The sequence below is a fragment of the Somniosus microcephalus genome, chromosome 2, assembly GCF_052327205.1.
Source record: "Somniosus microcephalus isolate GS21.2 chromosome 2, FLI_Smic_1.0, whole genome shotgun sequence".
In the NCBI taxonomy this organism is placed as follows: Eukaryota; Metazoa; Chordata; class Chondrichthyes; order Squaliformes; family Somniosidae; genus Somniosus; species Somniosus microcephalus.
Genome location: NC_140988.1, coordinates 99,506,105 through 99,527,529, shown reverse-complemented (window position 1 = coordinate 99,527,529; position 21,425 = coordinate 99,506,105). Strand labels below are relative to the sequence as shown.

General features: G+C 46.9%; 1 pseudogene across 1 annotated transcript in view; it reads left to right on the top strand.

The window, feature by feature from the left end:
* The window catches only part of LOC147122828 (uncharacterized), a 1,078,287-nt pseudogene that overhangs the window by 11,023 nt on the left and 1,045,839 nt on the right, over positions 1–21,425 (top strand). The window contains exon 2 of the transcript XR_015080342.1: positions 6,125–6,182. The product of XR_015080342.1 is annotated as an uncharacterized LOC147122828 (transcript). The remainder of the gene's footprint in view (positions 1–6,124; positions 6,183–21,425) is intronic.

Sequence of the window (21,425 nt, the reverse complement as noted above, 5' to 3'; positions counted from 1 at the left end):
CTACAGATTGGAATTTTGTAAATTCTTAATGGTTGATGACAAGTAGCTCTGTTAGAAGCTCAGGTCTCCGATGTGCAGAATGCTGTGCCCATGTTGTAAAGGTCCTAAAGGAAGTAGATGCATCTTCCAAAATTCTATAGACTCTGGAACAGTTCCCATGGATTGGAGGGTAGCTAATGTAACCCCACTATTTAAAAAAGGGTGGTAGAGAGAAAATGGGGAATTACAGACCGGAAAGCCTGACATCGTTAATGAGGGAAAATGCTAGAGTCCATTATAAAAAATGTAATCGCAGAGCACTTGGAAAACAGTGAGAGGATCGGACAAAGTCAACATGGATTTACAAAAGGTAAATCGTTGCTTGACTAATCTACTGAAATTTTTTTGAGGATGTAACTGGTAGAATAGATAAGGGAGAACCAGTGGATGTGGTGTATTTGGACTTTCAGAAGGCTTTTGATAAGGTCCCGCATAAGAGATTAGCTTGCAAAGTTAAAGCACATGGAATTGGGGGTAAGGTACTGACTTGGATAGAGAAATGGTTGGCAGACAGGAAGCAAAGAGTTGGGTCTTTTTCCCGAGTGGCAGGCAGTGACTAGTGGGGTACCGCAGGGATCGGTGCTCGGACCCCAGTTATTCACATTATATATTAATGATCTAAACGAGGGAACTAGATATAATATCTCCAAGTTTGCAGATGACACAAAGCTGGTGTGGGCGTGTGTGCTGTGAGGAGGATGCAGAGAAACTCCAGTATGATTTGGACAGGTTGGGTGATTGGGCAGATGCATGGCAGATGCAGTATAATGTGGATAAATGCGAGGTTATCCACTTTGGTGGCAAAAACAGGAAGGCAGATTATTATCTGAACGGCAATAGATTGGGAAAAGGGGAAGTGCAACGATACCTGGGTGTCCTTGTGCACCTGTCGTTGAAGGTAAGCATGCAGGTGCAGCAGGCGGTTAAGAAGGCAAATGGTATGTTGGCCTTCATAGCGAGAGAATTCAAGTGCAGGAGCAAGGATGTCTTGCTGCAGTTGTACAGGGCCTTGGTGAGACCACACCTTGAGTATTGTGTGCAGTTTTGGTTGCCTTATCTGAGGAAGGATGTTCTTGCCATGGAGGGAGTGCAGTGAAGATTCACCAGACTGATACCTGGGATGGCAGGAATGATGTATGAAGAGAGATTGGGTCGATTGGGCTTGTATTCGCTAGAGTTTAGAAGAATGAGAGGGGATCTCATTGAAACATATAAAATTCTAACGGGACTAGACAGACTAGATGCAGGAAGGATGTTCCCGATGGCCGGGGAGTCCAGAACCAGGGGTCACAGTCTAAGGATAAAGGGTAAGCCATTTAGGACTGAGATGAGGAGGAATTTCTTCACCCAGAGAGTGGTGAACCTGTGGAATTCTCTACCACAGAAGGCAGTTGAGGCCAATTCATTAAATATATTCAAGAAGGAGTTGGATATATTTCTTAAGGCTAAAGGGATCAAGGGATATGGGGAGAAGGCAGGGACAGGGTACTGAATTTGGATGATCAGCCATGATCTCATTAAATGGCAGAACAGGCTCGAGGGGCTGAATAGCCTACTCCTGCTACTATCTTCTATGTTTCTATGTATAGAATTATTTTCTTCTATGTTTCTATGTGTAGAATTATTTTTTTCTTACTGTTGCATGGGCACTGAGACAATAATTCTGTGTCACCTTTTCAGCTTGCAGTTCATTTCGGTTTCAAATACTCTAACCAATCCTAAGAGCGATTTTCATCTGCTTATTGTCCCCTTTATGCTGAAAATGGTGGTACTAGGCAGGCGAAATTAAAAAAAAAAAAAAAATTCCTACCAACCGTTGGCTGCCCGAGACCCTCACAACTTGACTTTCGAACAAGCCTTGAAATGAGCAGCCAGTGCTCCTTCCCACAACAGGTGCGAGCCTTGTTAAAATATTTAAATCAGGATCCTATGCTGTTTGTACGACCCCAGTACAATTTTCAGATATGGATGGATGGCTTGTGCACAGCGCATTCTCTGCCCATTGGTACTGGATGTGGAGCAGTCTAATCGGCGGTCCTTAAAGGGACCTCCTGGAGGCAGCTTTGGAAACATTGCAGGTAAGTTTTTTTAAATTATTTTTGTGGCGCCAGGATGAGCATGAATGCTCTTTCTGCCCCATCAAAAATCTTTCTACCCACTGCCGACTGTTGAGTGGTCCCCCTCACCGTATCGCTTCCCCCCTTCTCTTTTAAGTTTTAACCTCCGGTTCGCTGAGGAGCTTCCGGATTTCCTGCCCTCCTCCCAGTCGGTGAACTGCTTGTCAATACTCGTTGAAAATGGTTTAGACCTCTCGCTAGTGCTATTGGGAGGGCAGTGTGATCGATCCAGCTGCCTGATGTACACCTAATCCAAAAATCGCCCCCGTGTTTATTGAACTTGATAGTGGTTTGTTCTGTAACTTAAGAACTCTTTGTAGTCCTTTTACTGTTATGAGAAAGTGAATTTTCACTTGCTGTCTCCAACAACTTACACTTATTTAGCACTCCTCATGTGCAGGAAAACATCTTGGAGCATTTTACAGTAAGAGGAAAAGGATCAAAAATGCAGAGGCTTGGATGAGGAATTTGAGATACAAGGATTGGTGCCCTATATGGCAGCCAATTTACGCACAGAAAGCTTCTCCAAACAGCAATGTTATAATGACTAGATAATCTGGGTTTTTTTTGTGATGTTGACTGCCGGTTAAATATTGGCCAGGACATCGGATATAACCTCCCTGCTCTTCTTCGAAATAGTGCCATATGATCTTTTATATCCACCTGAGAGAGCAGACGGGGGCTTGGTTTAATGTCTCATCTGAAAGACAGCACCTCTGATGGTGCAGCACTCCCTCAGCACTGCAGTGGAGTGTCAGCCTAGATTTTTGTGCTCAAGTTTCTGGAGTAGGACTTGAACCCACAACCTTCTGACTCGGAGGTGAGCGTGCTACCAACTGAGCCACGACTGACACTAAAGCAGTATTAAGTGCAGAGCAGAGAAGCATGGATGCAGAATGTGGAAGCAGCCGCACAGGAGGAAAGCTCCAGTCAGCTGCGGCACACGGAGGGAGGGGGTCCTGGACAGGGGTCTACAGGACATTAATCCCTCCAATTTGGCTGGGGTCTCCCAGGCATTGCGGCCGTACAGTAGCTACCTCGCCCTGTTCAGGCTACCAACATAGCAGATCCCAGGATCAGGACATCCCTCCCTCAATGGAAGAGGACCCTGCAATGACAATGAACTGGGAAATCCAACAGGGAGAAAATAGAACTGAAATCACACCCTGCTGGCAAAGCACCAGAATTAGGCACGATCCCAGGTGAGGATGAAAAAAAGAAGTAACGCTGCAGGAGATACTGGGATTTTTGCTTCATCCGATTTATATTGTACTAGCTGAAGTGCCCGGCGGTGCCGAGGCTTTTTCGAGGGCATGTTGTTGTTGGAAGAGAGAGAGAGAGAGAACGACTGGGGGGGGGGGGGAGAGAGAGAGAGAGAGCGCGACTGGGGGGGGAAGAGAGAGAGCGACTGGGGGGTAGAGAGAGAGCGACTGGGGGGTAGAGAGAGAGCGCGGGTGGGGGGAAGGGAGGGCGGGGGGGAAGGGAGGGGCGGGGGGGAAGGGAGGGTGGGGGAAGGGAGGAAGGGGGGGGAAGGGGGAAAGGGAGGGCGGGGGGGGAAGGGGGGGGCGGGGTGGAAGGGAGGGCGGGGGGGAAGGGAAGGGGGAAGGGGGCGGGGGGGAAGGGAGGGGGGAAGGGAGGGGGGAACGAAGGGGGGGAGGGAGGGCGGGGGAGGAGGGAGGAAGGGAGGGCTTGAGGCTGAGAGACAGGCACGGCCACGCCCGGTTGCCGTGGTAACCCTGCCGCGCCGCCCCGCACTGCCGAGAGCCCAGCTCTCCGAGCCCCGCCCCCCCCCGGCCGAGAGCCGCGCTCTCCGAGCCCTGCCCCCCCGGCCGAGAGCCGCGCTCTCCGAGCCCCGCCCCCCCCCGGCCGAGAGCCGCGCTCTCCGAGCCCCGCCCCCCCCGGCTGAGAGCCGCGCTCTCCAAGCCCCGCCCCCCCCGGCCGAGAGCCGCGCTCTCCAAGCCCCGGCCGAGAGCCGCGCTCTCCAAGCCCCGCCCCCCCCCGGCCGAGAGCCGCGCTCTCCAAGCCCCGCCCCCCCGGCCGAGAGCCGCGCTCTCCAAGCCCCGCCCCCCCCGGCCGAGAGCCGCGCTCTCCAAGCCCCAGCCGGCCCGCACCCCCGTTGCCGGGGTAACCCGATCCGCACTCTCGAGAGCCCCGCCCCCCCGCCCGAGCCGAGCGCGGAACAGAGTCTCACCTGCTCCTGCTGCGCGCAGCACCCTGACCCTCATGGCTGACGCCGTTGCCCCGGGTAACGTGACACGGGGGGGGGCGTGGTGAGGAGCTTAGCAGCAGCCCAGTTACCTAGCTCGGGCCTGGCTGGGCAAGAAAGGCCCAGGCTTTCAGGCCTAAGAAAAAAACGGGCAAAGGTAGGAAAAAGAATGTTCAGGTTAGATAAAATATTTACAAATGAGTGATTTATTTTAAAAGAATTTAATAAATTGAATTTTATTTTGCTGGAAATGTATATTTGAAAAGAAAGACGCAAAAAGCAGGAAAAAGAATGGAAGCAAGATGGCGGCGACTCACCTCGGTTCAGAACGATAAGGCCCGCCCACACACGTCAGGTCACCAAAGCGTAGGATTGGTCAATCGTCCCGTCACTCGACCATAGGAGGGCCTGGCCGCACGCGGCAGCAAGCCGCCGTACGATTGGTCGACATCGAGGTCACTCTGTCGCTAATGAGTGGATAATGAGATGCTAATGAGCGGAATGTTGAAAGTTTTTGGAATACCGCGGGCGCGATTTTAGCCCAGCCGAAACGTAAATAAGCTTAAAACCGTCTCGGAAGCGTAAGCTTTCTTTGGAGGTAACGCGCGCGTAGGTACGCCCTGTAACTTTCGAGCGCATAGCCCGACAGACGCACAGGCGATGACAGACAGAATGACAGATAGACAGACAGACAGACAGACAGATGTACCGATTTATATATATAGATACATAAGGACACTTGCAAATAAAGGACACCTGATGCAAGTGCCATAGGTGCTCCTAATTTATATGTTTCACTGTATGTTGGAGTGTGTGTCACCATTCAGACTCTTCCTTTCTTGTCCGTGAAAATCAAATTATTGCAAAAAATAATATTTAACTAACATCCTTTTAACCAATTTGGCCTTTTCTGTAAACAATATTTTTGTTTGAACAGTAAGTGCTGATAACTTATTGGGGGTTGCACTGGAGTGGTACCGAGCCTGACACTCTGAAAGAAGCTTTGTTCACATAATGCTGAAGTACTCCTTTGCTGCATTGAGCTCAGTTACTTCCTCCGATTTCAACAATCACTAATTAAATATAATCTATCAAATAGTTCTAAAGTGATGGAAACAAATAAATAAAAGTTCAAATTACAGTACTCATTCTTCTGTGACTTTTCTTGAAAAAGGGGACTGTTGGTGTGATCCCTTTTTAAAGATGAATGCTTCAGTTTTTGTCATTAGGTAGCTAAAGGTGGAATGAGTGGCACAATTTATTTGAACAGTATCTTTTCATCTCTGCATTAAGTAGAATCTAAGGCAGAAAAGGGATGACAGGCGTCACAACAACCATCGGAGAAAGGAGGCTAATTGAAAGGAATGCCAGCTCTGGTCCCATTGGGCACAAAACTTTCCTCTATATCGGTCATTAATTTAGCAATCTGACTTAGCTTGTAAGTTTGAGAAGTACAAAAAGTAAGTTAAACATGCTATTGCTGTTCAGAGGTTGACCATTTACAAGGGCACATTGGTATCACATAGGGTAAACACAGTATTATATCGAACTGGTTGTTATAAACCTGTTCTGGAAGAGCTTGAAAGTTTATATTGCATCTGACCAATAAAAACGGTGGCATTTCTAGAAATGGGAAAATTATCAATTATTCCTTTATGAACACAATTGCACAGGGAAAAAAAGCCAATAATTATTCTAGTGAACAAAACAAATGTAATTCTACTCTTATAAAGTAGATTAAAGGGTTATTTCTGCCTTTCAGCATGAACAGGAAAATGAATGCAACAGATTCAAAAATAAGTGCTCTACTAAGGTCACAGGTAAGAAATGAAGGCCTTACTGTTACAATATATAAGGTGTGAAATGTTTTTGTTGTCAGCCATTGCCTTCATAGAATCATAGAACAATACAGAAGGACGCCATTCGGCCCATCGATTCTTTCGAAGAGTAATCCAGTTAGCCCCACTCCCCCGCTCTTTCCCCATATCCCTGCAAATTTTTCTCCTTCAAGTATTTATCCAATTCCCTTTTGAAAGCTACAATTGAATCTGTTTCCACCGCCCAATCAGGCAGTGCATTCCAAATCCTAACCACTTTTGTGTAAAAAGAAGTTTTTCCTCGTGTCTTTTTTTTAATCGCATTCCCTTAAACCTGTGCCTTCTGGTTATCGACCCTTCAGCCATTGGAAACAGTTTCTCTTTATTTACTCTATCTAAACCCTTCATGATTTTAAACACCTCTACCAAATCTCCTCTTAGCCTTCTCTGCTTTAAGGAGAACAACCCCAGCTTCTCCAGCCTATCCACGTAACTGTAATCCCTCATTCCTGGAACCATTCCAGTAAACCTCTTCTGTAATCTGTCCAAAGCCTTCACATCCTTCCTAAAGTGTGGTGCCCAGAAGTGGACACAATACTCCAGCTGGGGCCGAACTAGTGTTTTATATCGGTTTAACATAACTTCCTGGCTTTTGTACTCTGTGGGCAGGATTTTCATTGAGCCGTGGAGGCAGGATTGGAGGTGTGTGGAGGGTTAAAATCTTGAAATCGTGGGGGGGGGGGGCCACGAACTCATCCCGCCCCCAGCCCGCCTCCATGCCAGTTTCAAAGGAGGCGGGTACCCGACCCGCGCTGGGACCCGCCTCCCCGAGGCGGGAAGGGGATTAGTGCCAATTAACTGCCTGTTAACAGGTAGTTTTTTAGCCTAATCCTTATTTTTATTGGTGAAGTGTGGGATTCCCGACGGCTCCAAACCACGCCAAGTTAGCGAGGTGGGCCGTCGGTGTGATGAAATATATTCCATTCATCACTGCCTGTTTTCTGTGTCTTGTAACTGCCTGCTTTCTGTGTCTTTTCCCTTCCCCCAGTCCTCATGTATTATGTATTGGAATGTGCTGGAACTGGTTGTGTGCAGGGCCCCGCCCATACCTGGCTTCTTTGTAATCTAACTTCAGTCGGGCATCAGCCTCCTGAAGGTAGACATCTCTCTATTTTACGTGTTATGTTCTGAGTTAATAAAAGCCTTACTTTTGTTCTGCTAACTTCGAGTCTCGGAATAATTGAGGCACATCAATTTTATTAACTCAATTTTCAACACTATGGATCAACTCCTGAAACCCGAACGTTTGGATTTGGATCAATATGCTCCGGACGCATCAGCACGCTTCGGACACTGGTTTGACTGTATGGAATTCTTCCTGGACAATTCCGCAGCCGTCAAAGACGCTACGGACACTGCGAAGATGAGACTCGGAATGCTACGGAATTGGGTAAGCCACCGGGTTTACCCCCTCATCCAAGACGCCGATACGTACCTGGCCGCCTGCAACACCTTAAAGGCGCATTACCAGCAGCCTACGAATGAGGTGTATGCTAGGCATCTACTCGCTACTCGCGCACAGCGACCTGGGGAATCGGTGGAGGAGTTCCTAAGCATCCTGAAAAAGCTTGGCAAGGACTGTAAGTGCCGAGATGTAAAAGCTGCAGTGCACACCGACGAGCTTGTTCACGATGCCTTTATCACAGGCCTCAGCTCCACTCACATCCGGCAAAGACTGCTGGAAAAAACGGAGTTGGACCTGAAACAGGCTGCGGACACCGCGCGGTCCCTGGAGATGGCCCAGAGAAACTCGGACGCCTACTCTTCAGCCCGCGCCGCCCACGCCGCCACGTGTGCGCCGAGGGCGCCGCCATCTTGGAAGGCATCTTCCCCGCCCGGCAGCCCGACACCAGCGGGGCCCAGCTCTCCCCCCAGAAGCCCTACGACAGCCGCGACGCGTCAAGGACCCAACTGCTACTTCTGCGGGCAGCCAAAGCACACCAGAAACCTGTGCCCGGCGAAAGGCACCACCTGCTTTAAGTGCGGTAAGAAGGGGCACTTCGGGAAGGTGTGCAGAGGGAACCCCGCCGGAAAACCAACCGCCGGAAAACCAACCGCCGAAAAACCCGCCACCGCCGCGTGTGCGCCGTGGGAGCGGCCATCTTGGACGCCATCTTGCCCGACCTCGTGGGGTCCACCATCTTATGAGCAGACAGCGTGGACGCCATCTTGTCTCGATCAGGGCCCTACAGTGGCATCGGTCACAGTGGACCAGACCAGGCCGCATCCGCTATCCAAATCAATGGTGGACATCGAGGTAAATGGGTGCCGGGTTAAATGCTTAATTGACAGTGGAAGCACGGAGAGTTTTATCCACCCTGAACTGGCACAACAACTCTCCCTAAAGGTGGTCCCTGCTCAGGGTACCATCTCTATGGCCGATAAAACCCAGACATCGACCATTCTGGGTTACTGCACGGTACAATTGTGCGTTAACGGAACTGTGTATGATAATTTTAAAGTATTAATCATGAAGAATCTATGTGCGAGCATGATCTTGGGTTTGGATTTCCAGTGCAACCACCAAAGCATCACGCTCAAGTACGGTGGGTCCCAGCCGCCCCTCACAGTGTGCGGTCTGGCTACCCTGAAGGTAAAGCCGCCTTCGCTATTCGCGAACCTTACCCCTAACTGCCGGCCAATAGCGACCAAAAGCAGGAGGTACAGCTGGGAGGACAGGCGGTTTATCGCGACCGAGGTAGACAGGCTCCTGAAAGAGCGCATTATTGAACACAGCAACAGCCCGTGGCGCGCCCAAGTGGTAGTGGTAAGGGGTAGCGAGAAGAAACGGATGGTGATCGACTATAGTCAAACGATCAACAGGTACACCCTACTAGACGCCTACCCGCTACCCCGCATATCAGAAATGGTGAACCAAATCGCCCAATACCGGGTGTTCTCCACCATCGATCTCAAGTCAGCGTACCACCAGCTCCCTATCAGACCAGAGGACCGCCCGTACACCGCCTTCGAGGCGAACGGACGCCTCTACCAATTCCTCAGAGTCCCCTTTGGGGTGACGAACGGGGTCTCGGTCTTTCAGAGGGAGATGGATCGCATGGTCAATGACCACCACTTGCAGGCAACCTTCCCCTACCTCGACAACGTCACCATCTGCGGTCACAACCAGCAGGATCACGACTCGAACCTCGAGAGGTTCCTGAAAACCGCACAAAAACTCAACCTCACCTATAACGAGGACAAGTGCGTTTTCAACACCACGCGCCTCTGCATACTGGGCAGCGTGGTGGAGAATGGGGAAATCGGACCAGACCCCGACCGATTGCGCCCCCTACGGGAGCTGCCCCTGCCCAACACTCCCAAAGCCCTGAAAAGGTGCCTGGGGTTATTCTCTTACTATTCCCAATGGGTCCCCAACTACTCCGACAAAGCCCGCCCCCTCTTGAAAGCATCCTCTTTTCCGCTCTCTGCTGAGGCCCACGCCGCCTTCAAAAGCATTAAGCAGGATATTGAGCGGGCCACGCTACAGGCAGTGGACGAGAACACTCCATTTCAAGTGGAAAGTGATGCGTCCGACTTCGCCTTGGCGGCCACCCTCAACCAGGCGGGGCGGCCCGTAGCTTTCTTCTCGAGGACCCTCCAAGGCCCCGAGATCAGACACTCCTCCGTGGAAAAGGAGGCCCAAGCCATCGTCGAGGCAGTGCGCCACTGGCGCCACTACCTAGCCGGCAAACGCTTCACCCTACTTACCGACCAGCGATCGGTAGCGTTTATGTTCAACAATAAACAGAGGGGGAAGATTAAAAATGATAAGATTCTTAGGTGGCGGATCGAGCTCTCCACTTTCGAGTACGACATCATTTACCGGCCAGGGGCCCTTAACGAATCCCCTGACGCCCTCTCACGAGGGATGTGTGCCAGCGCCACCGAGGATCGGCTACAGACCCTCCACAACGACCTCTGCCACTCAGGGGTCACGCGGCTGTTCCACTTCATAAAGTCCCGTAACTTACCCTACTCGATTGAGGAAGTTCGGTCTCTGACCAGGAACTGCCGCACTTGCGCTGAGTGCAAGCCTCGGTTCTACCGCCCAGATAGAGCCCACTTAATCAAAGCTACACGGCCCTTCGAGCGGCTCAGCTTAGATTTCAAGGGCCCCCTCCCGTCCGTCGACCGCAATGTTTACTTCCTGAACATTGTGGACGAATACTCCCGTTTCCCATTCGCCTTCCCCTGCCCAGACATGACCAGCGCCACGGTCATTAAATGCCTCAACAGCCTGTTCTGCCTGTTCGGTATGCCGAGCTATATCCACACTGATAGGGGGGCGTCCTTCATGAGTGAAGAGCTACGCCAGTACATGCTGTCCAAGGGGATCGCCACGAGCCGTACCACCAGCTACAACCCCCGGGGTAACGGCCAGGTGGAGCGAGAGAACGGGACAGTGTGGAAAGCAGTCACTCTAGCTCTAAGGACCAAGGGCCTCCCTATCTCCCGCTGGCAGGAAGTCCTCTCGGATGTGCTCCATTTGATACGGTCGCTATTGTGTACGGCCACTAATGCCACGCCTCATGAATGAATGTTTGTCTTTCCTCGGAAATCCACCTCAGGCGTATCCATGCCGTCATGGCTCTCCACCCCAGGTCCGGTACTCGTGCGAAGGCATGTGAGGGGCCACAAGACGGACCCTCTCGTGGAGCCAGTACACCTACTCCACGCCAACCCCCAATACGCATATGTCCGGCACGCCGACGGAAGGGAGGACACCGTGTCCATAAAAGACGTCGCCCCAGCCGGCATCGACAACAACCACGGCAATAGCAGCGACGACGATCACAGCAACCCTTACCCACCCACTATTCTTTCATCACCCCCGGAAGAACATCGACCAACGGCACCCCCACCAACTACCCCTTCAACAACCCCGGCGGCACCCCCGGCAGAGACCCAGGAGGCTACCGGGGACACCCAGCCGACACCCGCGGCACCACAACAGCCACGTCGGTCGCAGAGGACTATCAAACCCCCGAACAGACTAAATCTATAGAAGGGGTGAATGTGATGAAATATATTCCATTCATCACTGCCTGTTTTCTGTGTCTTGTAACTGCCTGCTTTCTGTGTCTTTTCCCTTCCCCCAGTCCTCATGTATTATGTATTGGAATGTGCTGGAACTGGTTGTGTGCAGGGCTCCGCCCATACCTGGCTCCTTTGTAATCTAACTTCAGTCGGGCATCAGCCTCCTGAAGGTAGACATCTCTCTATTTTACGTGTTATGTTCTGAGTTAATAAAAGCCTTACTTTTGTTCTGCTAACTTCGAGTCTTGGAATAATTGAGGCACATCAGTCGGGCTGAAGGGCTTGGAGGGTTCGAGATGTCCGGTGTTCAGGTGAGTGATGGGTGCATGAGTTCAGAGGTAAGTGTGTTTGGTGTGTGTAAAGTGTTTAAATAAGTTTTACTTACCTTTACTTACCTTTACAGCCTTCCTTCCTTCAGGTCTCGGGAGTCCCTCATCTCACCGGCACAGAAAGCAGAATGGCCGCGATCTGTCAAAAATTGCAGCATTCAGCTTTCTGTTCCGGAGAGATCTCTGAATCATCCTGAGAGGAAGGAATTAACTTTGTGTACAGATTGTCAGTGTTTGACAGCTTCAAACAGCTGTCGAAAGCTGATATTTCATCTGTCAAAAGCTCTTGACAGATGAAATGTCAATCTGTGATGTCACCCGTTGCCAGGTGGCCCTTAATTGGCCTGCTGAGTCAAAATCACGTGGGTTGGCTAGAACTCGATGGAGGCGGGACTACAACCCCGAAAGTTGGAGTCCCGCCTCCTACCTGCCTCCTCAATGAAAATCCAGCCCTATGTCTCTATTTATAAAGTCCAGGATCCCATGTGCTTTATTAACTGTTTTATTAACTTGTCCTGCCATCTTCAAAGGTTTGTGCACAAACACCGCCAGGTCTCTCTGTTCTTGCACCCACTTTAGAATTGTACCCTTTAGCTTGCATTGTCTCTCCTCGTTCTTTCTACCAAATGTATCACCTTATACTTTTCTGAGTTAAATTTCATCTGCCACGTGTCCGTCCATTCCACCAGCCTGCCTACGTCCTCTTGAAGTCCATCACTATCCTCCTCATTGTTTACTACATGTCCAAGTTTTTGTGTCATCTGCAAATTTCGAAATTGTACCCTGTATCAACAAGTCTAAGTCATTCATGTATATCAAAAACAGCAGTGGTCCTAGAACTGAACCCTAGGATCACCAGTGTATACCTCCCTCCAGTCCAAAAAACAGCCATTCACCACAACTCTCTTTTCTATCTCTTAGCCAATTTTGTATCCATGCTGCTACTGCCCCCTTTATTCCATGGACTTCAATTTTGCTAACAAGCCTAATATGTGGCACTTTATGAAAGTCCATATACACAACATCAACTGCACTATCCTCACCCACCATCTCTGTTACCTCATCAGAAAACTCAATCAGGTTAGTCAAACACAATTTGCCCCTAACAAATCCGTGCTCTCCTTTATTAGTCCATACTTGTCCAAGTGGCTGTTAATTTTCTCCTGGATTATTGTTTCTAAAAGCTTCCCCACCACTGATGTTAATCTGATTGGCCTGTAATTGGCAGGTTTATCCTTCTCCCCTTTTTTGAACAATATGTCTTCTCACATATTAATGTGTACCACTGGATTGAGCTTTAAATACACTTGAACATACAAAATAATATGCATACTTAGACGCATGCTCAGAATTCTGCTCGGCAGCTTCTGACTATCTTGAAAATTCTAATGTTAGAAAACAGCTAACATTAGAAACTTATGGCTCCCCATGATGCTTTTTAAAGTTGGCATTGCATTGACTGCAGCTATATTGTAACCGGTATAATGCCAACTTTAAAAAGGAATTAAGTTATACTGCCACCACCAGTGTGAAACTGAAGCACTGTTACTTGCTTCAGGTGGTCCCACACCTGACGCCAAATTCTGAACAGTTTTCCTGCACTTGTATTACAATGTTTGTGTCTCTGTGAAGCAGTAAAGTTGCACTATAAATCACAAGCTTCATTTCAGGTTTTGGTTGTTTGATAAAATCCTCACTTGAAATACAAAATCAAATAACAGAACTGTGAAGTTGTCAGTCTTCATTGCATTGTGTAATGATGAAAGCCCTTCTATCACTAATCATACAGCAGGGAGCGTAACTTAGTATTGATACTGATGAATTATTTAACTTATCTCACCTCACTCATGAGCTATTTAAATCATGAGGAATCTCGAACAGAAAATAAATCCCATGTATAGAGTCAAGTTTTTATGGATACTGTATTTCAATTTTGTTTTGTCTAAGTTTCAGATTTCTAATTTTTTGATGTAATTGGCCTTTTAAATTATTTAGGTTTGTTACAATATTTTTATTGAGGGCTTTAAATCTATACACAGGAAGGACTAGCTCCTTTGAATTTATAAAGGGGGAGGGGGTGCGTAAAGGTAATTGGAAAAGAGTTACTGCAGCTTTAACTAAGACCACATTTAGCCAAATCCAGGATAAGCTACTCAGTAAAATAAACTTTACTCCAATTAATTCAATTGAAACCTCACCTAAAAAGTATTCAGTGAGTAAACTGTATATCCAAGCCAAATTGTCGTCAAGTCTACACATGCTGTTGTAATTTTAATTGTTTTTACAGTAGCATTGGCAGCTCATAATTAATGATCCTTATAATTGGCAGAACAATTCCCTGTAGGTTTGGAAACACAGATGCCTTCATGAGCAGGCTAATCATCTACGCTATAACTCCCAAACTTCTGTATGTGTATGGATAGTGTGTTTCAGGCTGGGTCCACATTGAATTAGTATTGGAGGTCTTGGAGGGAGCCACTAAGGGCAACCTTGTGCCTTTTGATTTTAGATGCTGGAACGTTGTCACCTCACATTTTAGAGAGAAAGAAATTGAAAAGATCTGACCGTAAATTATAGTTACTTTTTCACAAGCAAAAGAACAGTAAATTAATGGCCATGGTTGTGACCTTTCCCATGATTTAAAGAATGGTTATAAAATGGCAGCAACACTTACTGTTCCGTCAATGTACATGCTGCTCACTATATGTACCTCTCATTTATCCATTCTCATTTGTTTTTTCACATTTGTGAAATGTCAGTTCTATCCTCAATGAAATTATGGTTGTAGGTTTTAAGTTTGTCTATTCTATCATTCAGGGCATTTACTTCACTTTATATTTCAAGATTAACCACTTTTTTGTCCAGTTTTACATGTTAAAACTTTGGATTCTCTGCAGAGGTTTTGGTTACAGTATACCAGATTGTAAATGTTAGATGGAAAATAAATTATGATTGCACTGGTGAAAAATCTGTGGAAGAACTCACTGGTTATATTTTATCTGATTATACTTTTGTGAAGTGGCTTGAGACATTTTACTATATTAAAAAAGCTATACAAAATGCAAGTTATTGTTGCTATCTTACAAAAATTGAAATAGTTCCCTTTTACGGGATATTTTCACACACAGAATCACACAGAAACCCCACAGTGCAGATAGAGGCCATTTCGGCCCATCGAGCCTGCACCGACTCATATCCCACCCGATCCCCATAAACCCTACACCAACACATATCCCACCCTATCCCTGTAACCCCACGTATTTAATCCCCCTAACACTAAGGGTCAATTTATCATAGCCAATCAACCTAACCCGCACATCTTTGGACAGTAGGAGGAAACCGGAGCACCCGGAGAAAACCCACGCAAACACGGGGAGAATGTGCAAACTCCACACAGACAGTCGCCCGAGGCCGGATTCGAACCCGGGTCCCTGGCGCTGTGAGGCAACAGTGCTAACCACTATGCCACCGCAAATATCAAGTCTAGTAAATGCAACTGACACTTCCCATTTTGTAATATACAATGATAAATGATCTGCTTCACCCCAGAATTATTTTACCACTGAATTTTCAACACACTTCAACAGTGATAAAACTGATATATCCTGCGGGAAGAATTATAATGCATGGTAATATGACAGACTGTTTGATTTTTGCCATGGAATTTGTTTCAGCCAATCAAATTGCTAGAAAACAATACAACAAATAAAACTCAATGTTAAAACAATCCTGCTGAACTGAATGCCAGAAAATGCGCTAACTTGAAACAAATCCTGAAGTATCAATTTTTTTCAAATACATAAAAATCTAGCAAAGTCAAATAAATAGCCCAAAGGAAAGAATTTGAGCTAGTTTAAAACTGCAGAACTGACATTTCATGCTGAGTCCAGATGTATTAATTTAAAGTTGCACAGTGGTGAATAATTATTACTTTTTGTGTGTTTTTTTAAAAATGAAGCATTTTAGTGTGACCTGGAGGGAGCGGTTATTTCCGGCTGTGTGTTTACAATGGAGAACAATGACATCCTGTGCCTCACTTGTACAGCTTGCACTAGTTTGGCAATGTATTCAGTAGTTAGAAAAAATATATAATTAAAACTTGAGAGGAAAATATATATTTTTTTAAGTACTTAAGTAAATTCAGGGTACAGGCTAAGCACGCAGATGTTTTTATGTATAGTGTATATTTTAAGTATGACTATGCATCATCCTCTAGCACAGCCACCTTTTAAACACACCAATTTTGATTGCAATAACTGTGCTGCTTTCCCCCTCTCTTTCCCCCTCCCCCCCCACTCCCTGACATTGTGTTATTCGTGATTAAGTATAACACATTTAGAAAAGATAGAGAGGGAAAAAGGGGAGGTGGAGTAGCTGTACTTATTAGGGATAACATAATGGCAGTAGAAAAAAGTGACGCAGCTATCAGCAAGACAGAAATAGAATCCATGTGGATAGAGATAAAAGATAATAAAGGATCAATCACACTAATCTACAGGCCACCTAATAGTAGAAGGGAGACGGTGGAAGATGTTGTATCCGTGTGTTAATAGAGACACTGAAGGCAGGAGTTGGTTTCACAGGTGTTTACTGAACAAAGTCTGGAGGTGAACTAACTGATACAACACAATATACAGGCTTATATAGCCTGAGTGGCCATTACCGGCATTACAGTACACAGGGGGCTCTTAAAGGCACATACACTACAATTCCTCCCCTTTTAGCCAACCAGTACATAATATTTTAAGTAATCATTAATTACATGTTACAAGAACAATAATCTACACATTGCTGCAGTTAATCAATTATAAGTCAGTCTCTCTGGAGGCTTCCTGACTCGGTCCGGATAACGCCTCGGTGGTGTAGTAGTTTCTGGTGGTGTAGTAGGTTCTTTTGGCAAGGCTGATTCGGCTTGAATGCCAGTGTCGGGTTCATCTGGTTCCAGTATCACCGGATCGGAGGTAGATACTATGGGTATCTCTACTTCATCATTAGGCGTATAGAGTTGTGGTGTAGGTTGTCCCTTTTCGGATGACTCTATGATCTGGTCAGCATGGCGCCTTATTATGCTTTCTCCAATGTCCACGGTATACATCAGCGGCCCTAGTCGTGTGCAGATAGTTCCAGGCTGCCATTTCTCGGTACGGTAGTCCCGGGCAAAAACTTGTTGACCTATCTGGAAGGTTCTAGTTGGCCTTTCATTCATGCCTTGAAATTGCCGGTTCTCCACGTCCCTTCTGATGTTTGGCTTGATCAAATCTAGCCGGCATCTTAGGCTTCTATTGAAGAACATCATGGTGGGAGTTTGGTTTGTAACCATATGTGTTGCATTCCTGTATGCAAACAAGAAGTTATCTACCTTATGCTGAAGTTTTATGTCTTCATTACCCATGGCCTTTATGGCCTTCTTGAAGGTCTGGACAAACCTTTCAGCCAATCCATTGGTGGCGGGATGTTATGGGGCGGACGTGTAGTGTTTAACCCCATTGTTTTTTAAGAACTTCCTGAATTCTTCGGACACAAATTGCGGTCCATTATCAGAACAGATCTGTTCAGGCAGCCCATTCCTGGCAAATATGGTCCTTAATACTGTGATGGCTTTTTCCGTGGTGGTGGAGGACATCTTTATTACCTCCGGCCACTTGGAGTGTGCATCAACCGCGATTAAGAACATTGAGTCCATAAATGGACCAGCAAAGTCGATGTGTACCCTTTGCCATGGAGATGAGGGCCACTCCCATAGATGTAGAGGGGCTTGTGGTGGAGCGTTTTGGACCTTCTGGCATCCTAGGCAGCTCTTGGTCATTTCTTCGATGTCTCCATCGATACCTGGCAACCATACAAACGCCCTGGCTAGGTTCTTCATTTTCACTCCACCCAGATGACCCTCGTGAAGCTCCTTTAGCACTTTATCCTGGAGTTTGGGTGGAATCACCACTCTGGATCCACACATCAAGGTTCCTCGGCACACTGACAGCTGCTCTCTTCTTTGCAAGAATGCTGGCAACAGTGGTTCGCCATGTGCTGGCCATCCCTTCACTGTTAAATCGTAGACTCGTGAGAGAGTCGGGTCATTTCTCGTTTCCTTTTCAATGGCAGAATTTGTTACTGGTAGACATTCCACTATGGTAGAGTGGAACATCTCCACTGGGTCTACTGTAGGTGCCTCTTCTATGTCATATTGCGGCGCCGTCATATGGGAACACCCTTTTTAGGGTTGAATATGGAGACGAGGGGTTGATGGTCAGTCAACAAGGAAAATTTTTGTCCGTGTAGGTAATGGTTGAATTTCTTCACTCCCCATACCGGGCTGAGTGCTTCCCTGTCGATCTGGGCATAGTTACGCTCAGCTGAGTTCAATGAGCGTGACGCAAAAGCTATCGGCCGCTCCGAGCCATCAGGGAATCTATGCGATAATACCGCTCCTACGCCGTAAGGGGATGCATCGCACGCCAGTCTGATTGGCAGTGATGGGTTGTAATGAGCCAAAACTTCCTTGGACGTGATTAAGTCTTTGCATTTATGTAAGGCACGTTTACAGTCTTCGCTCCATTTCCAAATTACTCCTGTTTGTAGCAGTTCATTAAGAGGGTGCAGAAGAGTTGATAAGTTCGGTAAAAATTTATGATAGTAATTTATCAATCCCAGGAACGACCTTAATTGTGAGACATTTTCAGGTGCTGGGGCTTTTATGACCGCTTCTATTTTTTCAGGTGACTTATGCAACCCTTCCTTGTTAATTATGTGGCCACAATATGATATTTGTTTCTGGAAAAATTCGCACTTGGGGCGATTTGCTCGTAGGTCCCGTTCTCTCAGCCTAGTGAGCACCTGCTCCAAATTGGCAAGGTGCTTGTTGTCGTTTTCTCCTGTTACAAGGATGTCGTCTAGGTAGCATTGAGTCCCCGGAATCTCTTGGAGGACTTGCTCCATAGCTCTTTGCCAGATAGCTGGAGCTGATGCTACTCCGAAAACCAGTCGATTGTACTGGTACAGGCCTTTGTGTGTATTTATCGTGAGATACTTTTTAGAGGCTTCTTCAACCTCCATCTGTAGATATGCCTGTGCCAAGTCAATTTTGGTGAAACGTTTCCCTCTGGATAGTGAGGCGAAAATATCTTCTATCCTCGGAAGAGGATACTGTACCGTGTGAAGGACCGGGTTTACAGTCACCTTGAAGTCTCCACAGATGCGAATTTTTCTCTGTTCTTCAGATTTATCATTATTCAACATTTTCTTCATGACCGGGATGATGGGTGTTGCCCACTCGCTCCAATCTATCTTGGATAATACGCCTGCCTTTTCCAAATTCTCCAGCTCTGCCTCGACTGCTGGACGAATTGCGTATGGCACTGGCCTTGCCTTAAAAAACTTGGGAATTGCCGCATCTTCTACTTTTATTGAGGCGGTGATGCCTTTCAAGGTTCCTAGTTTCTCTTGAAACACTTCCTTGGCGTTGGCCAAGATGTCTTTTAATCGTTCAGGTATGACGTCATCATCATTTTTTTTCTTACTGGTCACTGTCAGTGCCTGAATGGAGTGCCAGTCTAAACGTATCTTCCTGATCCATTCACGTCCCAACAGCGGTGGACCACCATCTTGTAGAACGTATAAATACAACTTCTGTATTTCCTTGCCGTTGTATACAACAGGCACCCTTATTTTTCCTTTGGGGTATACTTTCTGCCCCGTATATGTTTTCAAGATAATGGATGTGTCTTTCAAAGGTATATGCGGAAATAACCGTTCGTAATCCCGTCGATTTATGACGGTCAGAGCTGATCCTGTATCTAGCTCCATTTTAACTGGGGACCCCGCTATCATGAGGGTAACCCAAATGGTCTGGTAATCTTCTTTGGCAATTACATTGTGTAATTTGAGACAGCTTAGTCTCTTGTTTCCGGAGTTGCTATCGCTCTTCTGGTCTTCGGAGCTACTGTCCGTCATCATTTTTACCTTTCTGTACTTTTCCTTATTGATTTTCTTCCTGTCCGTGGATTATTTTTGTCCAGATCGGCATACACGTGCAATGTGTCCAATCTTTCCGCATTGCCTGCATGCTTTGTTCTTGAGCCAGCAGTCCCTCTGGTCATGGGTGGATCTGCCGCAGCGATACCATCTCTCGAAACCCTGTGTCATTTCATGGGTGCCGAAGTCCTGTGTCTTTTGCTGTATCTCTGCAGCTCCTCTTGCGGCTGCTTCATATGATACAGCCACACTGAAAGCCTTGTCCAGTGTCAAATCTTTTTCAGAAAACAGCCTTTTCTTTGTTCCTTCACTTAGGAGATCGCAGACGAATTTGTCTCGAAGAGAATCTGCCAGTCCTGCCCTGAATTGGCAGTGCTTTGATAGCTTTCTTACTTCGGTGAGGTAATCAGCGTTACTTTCATTTTTGTGCTGATTCCTCTTGAAGAATTTGAATCATTCCGCTATCAGCAGCGGTGTTGGGTTTAAGTGCTCCTGTAGGGTATCAACAATCTCCTTAAAATTCTTGTCCTTTGGTTTGGCTGGAGTGATTAAGTTTCGTAACAGCCCGTATGTCTTTGCGCCCATTAGATTTAGAAGTACTGACGCCTTTTTATCATTTTCTATTCCATTTGCTGTGCAATATACCTCCACTCTTTCCACATATGTGGTCCAATCCCCTATATCGTTATCGAAAGCATCAATATTGCCAGCCTTAGGCATCTTGGAAAAAAAATGGCGCTTCCCGCGCTTTCCTTTCTTCCCTGCAGAAAAAAAATGGCGCTTCCCGCGCTTTCCTGCCGCTGCTGCTGCTGACAACGCTGTTTTCCGCGTTTTTTTTATTTACAGGTGGAGACTCGTTCCCGCCGGACTCTCTGGGACTTTTCCACCCCTGCTTGGTCCGAACGCCGACCTGCTTTGCAGCGCCGGCCGTCTCCCGAGTGCTCCCCCCCTCTGTTTCTGTTTGCCTCCGCCTTCGCTGCTCGGCCCCGCTGCAGAGCCAGCCGATGGAGCCCCAGCCCGCCGCCCAGGAAGGATTATTGCAGTACCTGCCACCAGCTCGGCTAGCTGGCGAAACCACAGTTTTTTTTTTTTTTTTTTTCTTGCTTTTCTTCGACTTTGGGCGTCTGAGGAATCGATGTCCTTGAGGTGCTGCCGAATTGCAGGTAAGTCCATTTCCAATTCGTCGCCACTGTTGTATCCGTGTGTTAATAGAGACACTGAAGGCAGGCGTTGGTTTCACAGGTGTTTACTGAACAAAGTCTGGAGGTGAACTAACTGATACAACACAATATACAGGCTTATATAGCCCGAGTGGCCATTACCGGCATTACAGTACACAGGGGGCTCTTAAAGGCACATACACTACAGAAGAAATATGTAAGCAAGTTAAGGAAATGAGTAAAAAACATAGAATAATAATCATGGGGGATTTCAACTGCCCCGATATTAATTAGACAGAAGAGGTCGGTAAAGGGGATAAGGGAATGGAGTTCCTACAATGTGTACAGGACTCCTTTCTAACCCATTATGTAAAAAGCCCAACAAGGGAGGATTTGTTATTGGATCTAGTAATGGGGAATGAACCAGAGCAGATAAGAGAAGTAAAAGTAGGGGAACATCTAGGCAGTAGTGACCATAATATAATACGCTTTAAGATGATAATTGAGAAGGATATAAGTATGACGAAGACCAGGGTAATAGATTGGAGAAAAGCTGATTTTGAGGGTCTGAGAAAAGAACTTGGGAAAATAAAATGGACAACAATATTGGCAAACAGTGATGTAGAACAGCAATGGGAAACATTTAGGGGGAGAAATTTGGTATTGCCCATTTTGGGGCACTAATATTG